This window comes from Momordica charantia, assembly GCF_013281855.1.
Source record: "Momordica charantia cultivar OHB3-1 chromosome 3 unlocalized genomic scaffold, Mcharantia_2.0 BLBB01000003.1, whole genome shotgun sequence".
Taxonomy (NCBI): Eukaryota; Viridiplantae; Streptophyta; class Magnoliopsida; order Cucurbitales; family Cucurbitaceae; genus Momordica; species Momordica charantia.
Window position 1 is genome coordinate 11,079,776 of NW_028275161.1, and position 16,813 is coordinate 11,096,588.

Below are 16,813 nucleotides of genomic sequence, written 5' to 3' on the forward strand. Positions count from 1 at the left end.
TATATTCCATGTGGGGTTTGTTTTTCTACCATGATATGGAATTTGCTCATCTTGTCGAATGGATGCACTTATGTGAGTTCCATCAATTGCACCAACACAATCCTATTCAACAAAAGTATGTATTTCAAACTATTTTCACTCAAATAATTTGCTCGTAAAATAATAACTAATTAAAAAAATTACCTTAAAAAAAGGTAATATTTAGACCTTAACATAACTTATGGAGCGACAGTGTCAAATTCCACTGGACAAATAATCATGGTTCCAAGCTCGCAAACTTTTTTTCAAACTTGATTAAAATATCGATAGATTGTCTGGCCAGAATGTTGGAATCATTCTGCTACTATGCGGTACATCTCGTTATGTGAAATGGTGAGCAAAAATATAGCAACTTTTTCTTGAAGAGTCAAATACCTAGAAGCTCTTAGATTAGTGGTGTTTTTTTTAACTCTTCACAAAACGCTATAAATACATCTTTTTTCATCCCAAAACAATCAAAGCATCTTGTATCGCTAGCATTTAACAATTCAACCACATAATCATGACCTCTAAGTGTAGAAGTTCTGCAAGGTCGTCTAAGCATTTGTGCTTTATAAATTCTTCCCTTATTAAATGAAAAAATATCAATATATCTTCATCCTCATATTCATCTTCTTCAAGCAAGTCCATCACATTATTATCAGAAAGTAAGCAAGCTTCAAAAGCAGTATAATCTAAATCCATAATTAATACCTGTTTTAATCATGTTGAACTTACATAAATTAGTAAAAAGGAAAAAATGACTAAAATCTTTCAAACACGAAGGATAATAATGAACCAATAATATATTAACTAGTCAACAATAACAAACTCAAAGTCTTTCCTTGCACAAAATACGTACCAACAACACATCAACTAGTGATCAATAGTAACAAACTAAAAGTATTCCCTTGCACAAAATACGAACCAACAATATATCAACTAGTCAACGGTAACTCTACAAGTTTTTCCTCGACAAAATATAACAAATGACATAAAATTAAATCAAAGGTGGTTAATAAATTCTCTCCTTCTTGATTCAGGAATACCCAAGAATGCTTGTCTCCAAGATTTGTCCTCAAGCAAATGTTTCAATATTTTGGTATAGGCTTTATCACCAATATCTACCATGTTATTTAAAATTTCTAAAAATATGCTCAATCTTCATCAATACAATATTTTGCTTTTGATGAAGTCTCATTAATGCCAGCTGATGAAGAACCAATAAGTCTCTTCTCAAGTATATCATTTCTTCTCTTTGAATTCTCGACATAAGCATCTACGAAAGATAACATAGTTTCGCTTATTGCTCCTCTATTTCTTTTAGACTTCTTGCTCATGCTACTTTGACCAAAACATTCACTGCTTATAGGAGCATTACTTTCACTTTTAGTTTCACCTTCGGAATCTGATGGAATTTTTTATGATGGATGAGAATGACATCCTGTTGCCATTGTATCTCCATAAATTCTCATCAACTTCTCATATTGTGGACAACCATTCATTTTGAACTTCCTAGCTCTCTGTTAACCTATAAAAATTAACCATTTAACACTTTCTATAGAACATTCTATTTTAAATAGTAAAAAAAAATGATAATAATAAGAATAAAAATAGTACCTTAATAAGATCGCTCCATTGCTCTTCTTCCAAAGTAATAGTTCCCAATATTGGATCCCAACCTTTTCCCGTAATATCATTCAATAGACTTTTGAAATCTTTATAAACTTGTCTAAGATTGTTGTACTTGTTTTTAATTTGATTATGTATATAGTTGTACCTTGTCTTAGAAAGGAGTTGTTCCTTCATGCAACTCCAACTAGTTTTAGTAAATGTTGTAGTTGGACGATTTCATTTCATAACTTCTTCATCCATCAAATCTATAAAGATTGATTCATTTTTGAAATACCACGGTCCATCATATTTTGATCCATCAATTTGAGTAACATCATCAGTACAGATGGGCTTCATGGTAGTCTTTGATTCGCTTTCATTTGCTCTCAGCATCGTAAATATCAGTTCTGGACAAAAATCAAAGCATCAAGTTGACCTTTCTTACATTTATGTCCACCAAATTTCATCAATCTTAAACAAAAAGTCTTCCACTTCCACCAATAAAAAGTTTTAGCTATAGATCATTCTTAATTCCTACGAACATGGGATGAGATTATGTTTTGTATCTTTTTCTTTTTCTTCCTTATTTAGGAGATTGGAAGTTGGCTGAATATTTCAATCCCACTCTCTCTCCATCATCCTTTAAGAATCATCATGCAAGATAGAAATAACAAGAAATGAAAATAACAAGAAACACCACAACTACCTGATTCCTAGTAATAAGGTAAAGGTTCAAAGACAAAAAATTCAAATGATACAAACAAATCTACACATCCATGAATTCCTATAAGAGAATAGAGAACAAAAGGAAAATGAAAACCCAAAGAACTACACACAAGTCAGAGGCTAGATAAACAAAAAAGAAAGTTGATAAAAATAGCTTCCTCTGTTAGGAAGTGGGACGAATAACAAAGGAAAAATGGGAGGAATAACACCAACTCAACTTTCGCTTAATTGCAACTAATTCTTAGTCTAAAATCAGTAATGTAAACTTAAATGGAAAATATAGTAGAGCGTAATAACTTAAAGCTTAAGAAGATAATGATCCACAACTGAGAATGCCTTCAGAAATTTGGAATGCACAGATTATCTGAAAACTGATAGGACTTGGCCAACCAAAAACTGTGACGATAAGATGCATATTCTTGAATTCAGCAGATGAAATAGAAAGAGAGTCTCCTAAAACCGAATCACTGAAGCAAATTTCAATCTTACTAGAAGGGTGTCTCGGTTAGCCCCTCTCTTGAAGTTGCATCGAAGTTATACCACTCATAAGAAATCTTTAAATACTAAGTAAAGTCATCCAGACGAGTGGTAGAACAATAAACCTCATCAACGCCAATAAAATCAAACCAGCACAACCTTATCACCTGAAGACGTGACATACACAAGCATACTAGTCACAACAAGCTCGAATCAATTAATTTATTGACTCCATTACACCTCAAGAAAGAAAGGGAAACAAAAATCCATACATTTGAAATCCACACATTTCAAAAGTCGTAGATTTTTCAAACAAACCAAAAAACAAAAGGAACAAAGAAAAATCAAGAAATTTCTCAAATGCTCAAATGCCCCCTCCATTATAATAAAGAAACCTACATTGAAAATCACAAAACAGAGCAGAAAGAAAGTAGAAATTAATGGAATTACAAAACACAATAGTGATATCCGACACTGTCTCATTATTTGAATGAAGAAGTCAAAAAAATCATAAAGGGAAACAAATATTATAAAAGAAGAAGATGAAGCTTTAGAACTAACTACACCCAAGAAGTAATCGAAAATATTGGATGAAGGAGAAGGGTAAATTAAGAATTGCAAAATAAGAAAGTTATGGGTTTGTTCTTCCTCCTAAAACTATTATTTATTACATTGATTAGTAATCCACCTTAAGCTTAAAACAGTGGAAGAAAAACGATGAATAGGAATTGAAGAAATCTCCAAAAACAGAGACATTAAAGTTTCGAAATCGATTCAATCCAAAGATGCAAAACTCAGAAATCAAAAATCACTAACAAATCCGGCCCTAATCAGAAAAAAAGTTTTGAACATCACTCCAACCATGAACTCATGAAATCCTTAACCTAAACATGCAATTACAACAAGAAAGAAAGGAAACGACCAAACAAATTGAATATAAACTCACCTGAATGTGGAAGAAAACTCAGGAAAGATCAACGAGCTTCGAATTGTCGAAGGAGCTATGGGTTGTCGAAGGAACTCTGAGTTGTCGAAGGTGTTCTAGGGCTTGCGTGCTCACTATCTAATTTTAAAAACGAAAACCAGTTTTTGAAAACTGTTTTTCAGTTTCCAAAATTTCTTCAAATTTCTAAAAACGTTTTTGAAAATTCAAAAACCATAAATTCAATTAATTGTCAAACACCCTTGTTTTTTAAAAACCAAAAGAAAAAAAAAACAAAAAACCAAAAACCAATGGGTTTTCAAACGAGCCCTAAGTGAAGACAAACTCAATTTCAATAAAGGTCTCTCTTGAATAAATAAAATAAGAATTCATGCTTAAAGTTTGTATGCTTCCTTTTTACCATTCATATCAATAATATAAGACAATTTTTTATAACTCCTCATTGGATCCAAATAGTTATAAGTTTCTTAACAAAAGGATACATGCCTGGTCATCAAAATCAAATCCATTAGAGATCATAATGTTGGAAAATTTAAATAAATCTCAATTCATAATTATTCTATAATAAAAGCCATAAAATTCTAGAACAATCAAGACCAAGATCTATAAAGAGATTAGAATTACCTGGAACCATTAGATAAATTGACCATGAACTACCATGAACTGCAAAAAGTTGTGGTTTGTGGTATTCCTCAACTATGCAACCCGGACCAAATATGGGCAATACTCTCTATTTGTGGGGAACAGGAGACTCAAGAAGCATAGTGTATTGGGGACCATAACCATATATTTATAGGTTAATCCTAGGGTTTCCCATAATCCCCTAACATTAATGGGCTGGTTTCTACACAAGTCACACCACTAAATGAGAAGTCATGGGCCAATAATCAAGATTACTCATATGCCCATTAAATAGCCCAAATATAATTGCTTTTTAATTTGTTATCGACATATGAATTAATAATGAAATTAATTCCAACAATCTCTCACTTGGATAACAATTTTCTTTACTGACAATTATATTAATTTATTCTTTAGTGCACAACTCAATGCTATTAAAATAAACTTCCCTTTAATAACAATCCGGTCCATCTCGCATATTGATGAGGAACCAAAACAGCTTTTGTCACATGTATAGTTGCGACTCAACCTTCAATGATTAACACACCAAATATACTTAATGACATGGATCAAGTGTGGAAGAGCAACATGAGAATTACATGTGATGTAATCTAAACATGTGTATTCTCGATCCAACTTTATTCTTTAAAGATATCAAAATTTATGCTTTCTAACTTCACATTTATATGAGCATTATGCTCGTAAAACTTTTGTGAAAGTCCTTAATGAGCGGATCCACAATGATGAAGTTGGATTTCTTTAAACAAAAATACTCTGAAATTTCTTTATCAACTAAAGCTTAAATATTCATACCAAAGCTTTTGCTGCTATAATATGGAAAAATACAAATATTTGTCAGAACAACCTAATGATAAAATTTGACAATCATATTCTTAAGTTTGTTGCCACATACAAAGTGTTATGAATACAAATTTTAATGGCGAAAGAGACTAAAGTGACTCTCTACCACGAGATACTAGTATCCTTTAGCCTATTAATGAATATATAACCTCAAAGGTGGGTCTAGATGGCAACTATTAATGAATACGGTCATTCTGACAAAATGCGGAAGCGAAAACAAATAAACATTAAATCAACGGAAAAACCTCTTTATTTAATTTGATCCTATGGCAAAAGATAACGACAAGTCCAACTTTGAAAAAAATAACCTACACTATAATAAAGTCAAAGAATAACTACCACAACTAACTAAGTTCTCATAAGCTAGAAACAATGGAAAATACTAAAGATTTCAACTCCTCATGCCAGAACGCTATTCCTCAATCACTATCTGAGCAGTCACTTGAACCTTCATCTGAAAACATTTAGAAAAAACAAAAAAAATGAGTACAAAAATACTCAATAAGCAATTTCTATATCGAATTTCGAAGTTCATTTTCCTTTCAAAACATTCGTAAACAAAAATACAAACAAATCAAAACTTATAAAGTCCTTTAAAATATTTAATACAATTTTCAAAACTCTCAAAATAAACTAGATTTTCGGAAACAAAGTCTTTAAATAAGGTAAAATTTCCAGTCAATGAAAACAAACTTTCATTCTTTCAAAACAAACTTCCATTAATTCAAAACGAACTTTCATTTGATCAAACTTCAAATCCTTCAAAACAAATTTTCTTTCAATCAAAACTTTCAAAATTCATTCTAAAACATTTGGCACAACTTTCAAACATTTGAATAGCTAAATCATTCAAACATTCAAAACAATCTTACATTCATTCATACTTTCAAAATCAGGGTGGAAGGTTGCATTATTTGGGTAGCCTACAGAACATATGTGGTTACCCGTCGGTAACACCAATCAATCAGAAGCTTCTATCAGAGTTGTCGAATTAATATCGACCAGAACAGAGTTGTCGAAATAATATCGATTAGAACAGAGTTGTCGAAATAATATTGACCAGAACAAACAGAACTGTTACTTAAGTGTGAGGTCATGTGAGTGAATAACACACACATGAATCTTCGTTCTCAAGGAATGCCAAACCACAAAACTGCATTCTCACAAATAAGCCAGAACAGAAATCCATCAATTCCAAATTAGGCTACTACCCCAAATAAGCAAAATGTTCCTCAAACAAAATCATGGCATATCCGGATAGCCCTATCAAATCAATCAAAATATCTTTAAAAAAATGCAAAACAAATACTTACTTTCAATATTAAATTAATTCAAAACATTGAACTAATTTAAAACAAACTTTATCAATCCTCTAAAACATGATTTCAAATATTTCACAAATAAACAAAATATCAATTTCAAACCTTTAAATAAATCTAAACAAAACTTTATCAAATCATTTAAGAATACTTCAAATACTTTGCAAATAAACATAATTTCAATTGCCAAATTAGTTTTCAAATCCACAATAAAACTTCAATTTCATGTGCAAGATATCTACTTTTCGAATGGATATGGTAAATCACTTACAATACTTTTCGAAAGGATACGGTAAATCACTTACAAACACTTTTCGAAGGGATACGGTAAATCACTTACAACACTTTTCGAAGGGATATGATAAATAACTTACAACACTTTTCGAAGGGATATGGTAAATCACTTACCTCTTTCAGAAATCCTACGAACTTAATTAACTTCTTCCTTGGTAGTTGTCAACTAAGAGGCCTAGAAACAACCAATATCCAAAATCAATCCTTAAATCATATCCAAGGATTTAAAATTCAACCAATTACTAACCAAATCTTATCTACCCAATTTTCCCATTCAAAACACTTTTTTATGCAAAATAATTAGGAAATTATGGATTTGGGGCTACAAAACCATATCTGAAAACTGGGTTAAAAAGCCTCTAAAATCAACAATAACAACCTTTAAAAATACAAGAATTGGTATAAATTAATACGAACTAAATGTACAAAAAATTTCTCAACAAAACAAGTTTAAAAGCCTTATAATCAATTGAAAATTTAGGGATTTTAAATCTGGAAAATTTTATGTTTTATAAAATAAAACTTCCAAGAAATTTCCATAAAACAATTAACAATTTACTGATTTTTATAGAAAAATCAGATCTGAAAACTGTATAGAAAACCTTTAAAACTTGGTAAAAACAGATAATTTTTCATGTAAAAATCATAACAACAAACTATAATTTATATGATACAAATGGGTAAACTTTTTATGCAAAAAGAGTCTCAAAATAGCCCAAAAATAGTCTCATACACAAAAAGATTCAAACCAAAAATTCTGGAAAATTTTTAGGGTAAAAAGGCCTTACAATCTTATATTCTAAAAAACAAAGACCTGAAAACTTTTCTCAATAATCTGAATTAAAGAACTACAAATCAAGAAAATAAAACTTAAACAATGAGGAAGAAAAACTTACCGCTCTTTGAGAGAAAATACCAAAACTCTTCTTCTTTTCTTTTCTTTTTCTCTTTGAGAGAAAACTAGGTTTAGCAGTTTAAGAAAAATAAAGTCTAGGGTTTAAGGGCTTTTATAACAAACCTTAATAAATCCTTATTTAAAAAGGATAATAAAAAGATAAAGATTTAATAAAACTCTTTCTTTTTATTTTATTAAATTCTAAGAACAAATTATCTCTTAAAAATAATTTTTAAAACAAAAATTTATATTTTTGAGAAAATAAAGAAAACAACTAAATAAAAATAATAATTTAAATATATATATATATATATATATATATATATATATAAACCATTATGCTAGAAAACTTAAAAACATATAATTTTTCATGTAAAAATCATAACAACAAACTATAATTTATATGATACAAATAGGTAAACTTTTTATGCAAAAAGAGTCTCAAAATAGCCCAAAAACAGTCTCATACACAAAAAGATTCAAACAAAAAATTATGGAAAATTTTTAGGGTAAAAAGGCCTTAAAATCTTTTATTCTAAAAAACAAAGACCTCAAAACTTTTCCCAATAAACTAAATTAAAGAACTAAAAATCAAGAAAAATAAAACTTAAACAATGAGGAAGAAAAACTTACCGCTCTTTGAGAGAAAATACCAAAACTCTTCTTCTTTTTTTTTTGCTTTTTCTCTTTGAGAGAAAACTAGGTCTAGCAGTTTAAGAAAAATAAAACCTAGGGTTTAAAGGATTTTATAACAAACATTAATGAATCCTTATTTAAAAAGGATAATAAAAAGATAAAGATTTAATAAAACTCTTTCTTTTTATTTTTTTAAATTCTAAGCACAAATTATCTCTTAAAAATAATTTTTAAAACAAAATTTATATTTTTGAGAAAATAAAGAAAACAACTAAATCAAAATAATAATTTAAATATATATATAAACCTTTATGCTAAAGAACTTGCAATACCTTTCAACATAGTTTTTTTTGTGAATTCTCAATGTTACTTGAGATTGATCTTACAATATCATTTCATAGTATAAAAGAGATATGTTCATGCAAGTTTTTATCCTCTAACAAGGCCTTTATTATGTCGCAGACATATTATACTAGGAAAACAAATATACTCCCACTAAACCTGTAATTCATAATTATTACTTTTATTACCTTCCGATATTACATGTGATAATATCACCATGTAATGAAAATTATGAAATTACAGATAAAAATTCTTCATTGAGATCACAGATGAATATAAAACTTTTGAAACTTTGTGTTACTAGATCAAAAGTCTCCAAAATATACAAGCTGATTGATTTCATAAATTATACAATTAAGAAACCAATCTTTATATTCATCTGACACAACTCAAAAAACTTATAAGTATTGTCATTTACTTGAAAGAACTTTTAGAGAAACCATAGAAAATATCTCTAAAAATTAATGTCAGCCTTAAGAATTAAAACCATAACAACTAGATGAACCTTATATTTATTAACATTGCATTTTAAAAGCAATATAACAAAATGTTAAATATCTTCGTTGTTTGTTGTTCAAACACATTCTTTATGACATTCATTTTTCCTTTTAAGAGATAAAACTTTGTTTGACGGTAGAGAATATACTCTTTTTTTATCAAACTTAAATCTTTATAATATATTTCTCATATCTCTTCTACTTACTTTAATGACATTTTTAATGATGTTGAGTTTATTTTACTAAAATGAGGAGAATTTTTATTCTTTACTAATATTGTTATAAAGAGAAAATAACTAAATTTCTCTTAAATACAACAGTCTTTACTTTATCTTCCCCCCAAACTCAACATCCTTAAGAATTTTAATATCTCATCCACATCAACTTTAAGTGGGAACTAACTTTAGAAATTATATATATTAAAAAGATAGTGTAACTAGAGCGACGACTAAAAACCTTAAGTCCAAGTCTCGTGAAACCTGGAATTGCAAGTGATTTTAGTTGTTTTTTATTTGGTACACCACTTAAACTTTTTTATAACAACCTTGAGTGCTTTCTCCAAATAGACTAAGGGTAAGGAAAAAATGATTTGTCATACTTCTTACCACACCTTTTTGAGCTTTGAATCATTTTATAAGCAACATATATCTCAAGTTTGCTTGAAAATATATATTATTTATTAGCTCTCTAAATCCTTAAAGAAATTAGCAAAAGTCATAGACTTTATCTTTCCAATTCATCATATTTTATAACAATTTCATTTGATACGAATTGATATGATGACTTTTAAGATATCAAGGAATAAAGACCTCTCATATATCAAATATTGATGCCCTTAACGAGAGTAAACTTCTTAGTACTTTATGCAATATTGTTAAACATTTCAAGAAGCCATATTGAATAGGCTTTAAATGACTGTTCTAAAATACGAAAGTTCTCAATAGCACCGATGTTGCATCCACACAACTATGTTGACAATGCGTGCAAGTATACACGAATAGTCAATTGTAGTACGTAACGAGATCGTATCAACAGGGATTTTTGGTTTATATTTTAATGATAAAAGCAGATACCAACAATTAAAAAAATATACAGAGTTGAGTATGAATATTATCTAGAAGAATTAAAACAAAGGAATAACAGGACGACAGAACGTTGCAAGAGACAATAGTTTCAAGGCTATCGACACAAGGAAATAGCAGCACATGAAGCGATAATGGGGGCTAAAAGAAATGAAGGTGGCAGGGGAGATTCAGTATACTTTAATACATTATCAACCTATACTCTAGTGTAGCTAACATTTATTAGTGCCCAGTTCGACTCGGTTCCCTTCCAAGACACCCCAAACATGAGTAAATACAACTTCCATTGCTAAATACCCAAGCAATAAATCCAAACTATAAGCATGATTAGGGGACCCCATTCCTGAGTATCCGTATAGCTATAGAAAAGTGCTAATCATAAGCAAAACAAATCAGCACCCACAAGCCCTTTCGGGTCAATATCGGAGCTAGCATACACGAAGCAGCGGCCAACAGTAATGCGAAGAATTGTGAAATAAATTCAGATTTGCTTAAAAATAAATGTAGCATTCTAGAGATTCGGTTTCAAGTCAGTTACAGCGTGTGAACCTCCCCCGAAATGGGGTTTAGCTCATAATGGGTGAAGAAAACAAAATGGAAGAAGAAGAAATACAACTCATAGTAGAAAATTAGCTAAATGACAGAGAAAAAGAGTAGTTAGCGCAAAGCAGCAGACGAGCTTCCCCCTTCTGGCGTTAGCTCTCCTCCCCAAAATGGGTATATTTCCTCCCTTGGTCTTTTTAGCTCTCAAATTTTGTCTCCCTTCGGATCTGAGTGTCTGTCGGCTAGGACAAACTTTCCTTTAAATATCGGGTCCCGTTTTTAGGGCACCCGACTGGGGATTGTACGGACATAAGTGAATCTCGTGTTTTTGAATTAACTGTACGGACACCCATGCCCTGATATCGCTATGCTCCAGCTTTTATTTGCTCCAACTTAACAATGTTTTGGCTTTTCCTCTCTGGTTCCGCACTTCTTTCTCTTCTCGGCCCCTCCTTAAAAACCTGTGCAAAAGAACCACAAATACGAGAGTTTATACTGTTTTTTGCCAAAGTTCTGAAGACTATTTGTGCAAATCTGACTTGTGGGTGCTGATCCGGTTTGACATGCTACATTTGTTTCTCTAGCATGCAATTAAACACTATTTGTGCTAATTATGACCTAAAACCGACACACTTTGATATTTTAATGCACATGTTCACCCAAATAAACACTAGAATAACTCTCTTTTTGAGAGTTCTCAACCGACAATTCCAATTCCTTGATCATTCTTAATACAGACTCGAATGTCTGTTTAATCTTTAGAACCAACAAGCAAATAATAAAAACACCAAAGTCTATTAAACACATAAGATAAGTTTTCATGTGCAAGTCTAGCTTGTTAAATACCAAAGTCAGAAGCTATATTTTCTTTATATTTTATGTGGCAATGTATTTGGAACATATATATATTTTTTATATGTTCAAATTTCCCAAGAATATCAAGACAAGTCCTAAGCTTGATTCTTTTGTATTTTTATGCAAAAATATGTTCCAAATAAACATTAGTACAAACTTTAATTTCTTTCTTTAAGGAAATAATTAATTAATGAGTACATTTTGTATTTTCTTACTTAACTCGTTTTCTTTAAAAGAATATGGTCAAAAATTAGGTTATTAAGAATTCAATTATCTACCTGTATAATTATCATAACCCACTACATACAACTACATACTAACTGTATAATGTCTCAAATAAGTATAAAAAATACAAGTAAATCCTTGAATGTTTTAAATTTTGTGCATTTGATCCTTTAGTGTACTCACTAGTGTTCCTTTGTTCTTTATCAAAAATTTAAATTATATTCCTTTTGTTCTTTTCAGAACAATCTTAATTATCTCCTCATTAAACGAAATCCCCAAGTTTCTCCCACTTTTCAAGATTCTATTTAACCTTAGAGGAATACTGATTAGTGAAAAGTAGAAATATTTCCTTTAAATTTAAAAAAAATCCATGCAACTTAAATCAACTAAAAATATTTCTTAAATTCATAATAAGGTAATGAATTAATATTTAACAATGACTCATTCAACAATGAAACATGCTCGAAATTAACCTTAAGTATTTATAAAAATACATTATATTTAAACTCAATGAGGACAACAAGATACCTAACACAACATTGATAGCTTTCCTTTGGGCCGACAATATCAACTTGCAAGTGGTACTCTCAATGTGGTGATTAAACATTGATAACCAATCCTGTCAAGTGAAAGCCTTCCTTTGGGCCGACAATCACCCACGTGACATAACTTTATATTATCCATGTTACTATCTGACTATATGTGGACCTGTTATTTAGCCAAACTAAAGTCTTCCTTTGGGCCGACTACAGAGTGCATAATTACACAGGCCCACAAACATCTGATAATGTTGAAAGATATCAATATCAGAAATCAGAGGCTACTTTGGGAACATGATTCATCAAATTAACACCAACCAAAAGAATCAGACAATTATGCAACATATGTAACTTTAATTATTATTAATTCTTATCTTTATGAAAATAAAATTACCAAAATTATTTTTAGAATTAATAATAATATCTTTATATGCATAATTTAATAATGGGAAAAGTAATCTAAATAATCTATAGATCCAGAAAGAAAAATAATCAAAACAAGATTGCCTAAAAAGGAATTTTATTGATATTTTAACTCATTAACAACTCGACATAGCCTACAGAGCACTAATTGTAGCGCACAATAATCAAATATCAATAATTCATCCCATAATTGGAATTGTATTTGTTGTTTGGCCAAATTGTGATCTTCTTTCGGCCGATCACAATTCGCATAATCAACAATACTAAAATCTCACAATTTATTTATTACTTAGTGTTAACTGTTTCCATACAAAAATAAAATACTTAATTTATTTTCAACAATTAACAATAATATTCATACATCAAAACATACATAAGAATTTAAAAATTGTGCCAAATATTGATAAATTGTTAATTGATTCATCCCAATCAACGATCTTTAAGTAGCACAACATAAAAGAGAAATTAAATCGCCCTCCATATTTAAATGTGGTAAGATATCCACAATAGAATATAAATTGATAACTAAATAAATAATTATTAAAAATTAAATAATTAGCCAAAAAATTAAAAAAAAAAAGTAATATATCTGTAAGTAAGTTGCAGTGCGCCAAAGGCCACTGCAACATTTCACAATTAGTTGGTGTTAGGGCACTATCTTCTAGCCCCATCTGTTATCTTCAAGCGACGCCTTATTGGAGTGCCACAATTTCTTTAATTTTTTCTTTTAACGAAAACTAAAGATTCACCCTCATAACTAATTTGTTAATAAAAAAAATTAAACTTTATCAACTTAGTCAGGCATAAATTCGAACAATTTTCAATCAATTAAGAATTTTAAATGATGTAAAAATTGTTCAACATCTTATCAATCCAAATAAGTCTAATAACATGTTGTTTAAATAAATAAGTTATTAAAAGAACAACATGCTTGAACTTAACTCTTAAAGATCCAGTAATCATCCATGCAAAACCATGCTCTGATACCACTTGTTGGAAAATTTAAATAAATCTCAATTCATAATTATTCTAGAATAAAAGCCATAAAATTCCAGAATAATCAAGACCAAGGATCTAAGTATGGAATAAAACCAAAATCTATAAAGAGATTAGAATTACCTGGTGGTGGTTTGTGGTCTTCCTCAACTATGCAACCTCGACCAAATATGGGCAATACTCTCTATTTGATGAGGAATAGGAGACTCAGGAAGCATAGTGTATAGGGGACCATAATCATATATTTATAGGTTAATCCTAAGGTTTCCCATAATTCCCTAACATTAATGGGCTGATTTCTACCCAGCAAGTCACACCACTAAATGGGAAGTCATGAGATAATAATCAAGGTCACTCATATTCCCATTAAATAGCCCAAATATAACTACTCTTTAATTTGTTACCCACATGTGAATTAATTATTAAATCAATTCCAACACGTAAGACAATTTGAATTTGATGATATTAGTCGCCTTCTAGGTCCATCTTTGAGGCTATATTCACTACTATCTCGAAAGAGTGAATTAGAGTCATTTTAGTCCCTATCACCGTTGAAGTTTGTTTTCATAGTATTTTGTGTGTGACAACAAACTTAAGAAATATGATTATAAAACCTTATCATTAGGTTGTCTTCATAGTATCCAACTGGGAGATTGTTGGAATTAATTTAATAATTAATTCATATATGGGTAACAAATTAAAGAACAATTATATTTGAGTTATTTAATGGGCATATTAGTGATTTTGATTATTGAGCCGATGACATCCCATATAGTGGTGGTCGTTTGATGAGTAGAAACCAACCCATTAATCTTAGGTAATTATGAGAAACCATACGATTAACATATAAATATATAGTTATGGTCCCTAATACACTATATGACTTGAGCCACATGTTCTCCATCAGACAGTGAAAATTGCCTATACTTTGGTCCGAGTTGCATAGTTGAGGAAAACCATAAACCACAACTTCTTGCCGGTCATGATCAATCTATCTCATGGTTCCAGGTAATTCTAATGTATTTATATATTTTGGTTTTCTTCCCCGCTTAGATCAATTGTCCCGATTGTTTTGAATTCTATGACCCTTACTTTAGAATAATCATGAATTGATCTTTATTTAATTTTTCCAACAATATAAAGCATAGTCATTAGGGGTAGGGTTTTCTTATTATGATTTTTTAAAACATAGAGAGATAAAATTATGGATTGATTTATTAACAATTGAATACAATTGGAATACACAATATGATGCTTATATAAGTCTAACTAAAGAAGAAAAGACTATCTACCCTCAAAGACGAATAATAATAATGATAAAAATATTAATGCTAACATTCCCCCACAAACTCACGATGCTACAATGATAAGCATTGAGAGTTTTTCAGATAAATAACAAAAGCGCGAAGTGGAGTGTGCCTTGGTAAACATATCAGTAATTTGTAGAGATGAAGAAACAAAAGGCAATGTAATAGAGCCATGCTGGAGATGGTGGCGAGTGACATGACAATCAATCTCAATATTCTTGGTTCACTAATGAAAAAATGAATTGCGCACAATCTGAATGGCACTCTGGTTGTCACAATATAAGGGAGTAGGATGATGAAGATAAACGCCCATATCTGCAAGTAGCCACGTAACCAAACAATTTCACAAGTAGTTGAGGCCATGGCACGATGCTCGGCTTTTGTAGAAGATCGAGAAATAACATCTTGTTTCTTACTCTTCCATGAAATAAGTGAATCACCAAGGAAAATACATAATCCAGTGGTTGACTTGCGATCAGTAGGATCACTAGCCCAATCAGCATCAGAATAAACACGCAACTCTAAAGAAGACGTGGAGGGAAACAAGAGGCTCTGAAACTGAGTGCCTTGAAGGTACTTGAGAATACGAAGAATAGCAGACCACTGAACTGTAGTAGGAGCAGTGACAAATTGACTAATCACATGAACAGTGTGTGCAATATCTAGACAAGTCACAATTAGATAGACCAACCTACCAACAATAGTACGATACAAACTGGAATCCGACAAAGTAACACCATCCGACGAAGAATATCGGGCACTGGGCTCAAGAGGAGTATCAACAATCTTGTTTTCAGTGAAATGTGCACGATCAAACAAATCAGCTATATAATTTGACTGAGATAAGAGATAACCTTTTGGAGAATAAGCGACCTCAATACCAGGAAAGTAGTGCATCATGCGCAAGTCTTTCATAGAAAACCAACGAGAGAGGTCATACTTTAAAGATTCTATTCCATCACAATCATCACCCGTAATGATCATGTCATTAACATACAACAACAACAAAATACGGCGTACACTTGTACATTTGACAAACAATGTGTAATCATAATGACTAGAGATAAAACCGAGTGAAGTAACAACTGTGGAGAACTTGTCAAACCAAGTACAAGGTGCTTGTTTGAGCCCATAAAGTATTTTGCAAAGTCTACAAACTTCACCAGATTTGTGAGAAACACCAAGACGAGGAGTAATATAAACTTCTGTTGGCTTTTTGGCCCTTAATCTCAAATTAATTAATTAATGTTTTGATGATAATAAACTTAATTATGTTATTTGACAATTTTTGTGTTTTGAAGTATCCACAGCATAAAGCTCGAAATAAGGATTCCAACATCTTTTGAATTCCCCAAATCGGAGTTCAAACGAAGAAGTTATAGCCGAACGAAGTTGAAAGGATAAATGCCCGAGGTGGATGACGTGGTGGCTGAATCAACTAAGTGGACCAGTGAAATGCTGACATGTGGCTTGGTGTTAAAAAGAAAAAAAAAAGAAAGAGAAAATTAAAATGAAAGAAAAAAAGGAGAGAGAAAATTGAAATGAAAAAAGGAAAAAAATTATATATATAAGTTACAACCGATAACTTAGAAGGCTTAAA

At 30.7% G+C, this 16,813-nt stretch overlaps 1 pseudogene; it reads right to left on the bottom strand.

Moving 5' to 3' along the window:
• Positions 1-1,023: 1,023 nt before the first annotated feature.
• Positions 1,024-1,995, bottom strand: LOC148212373 (L10-interacting MYB domain-containing protein-like; annotated as a pseudogene).
• Between the last annotated feature and the right edge of the window lie 14,818 nt (positions 1,996-16,813).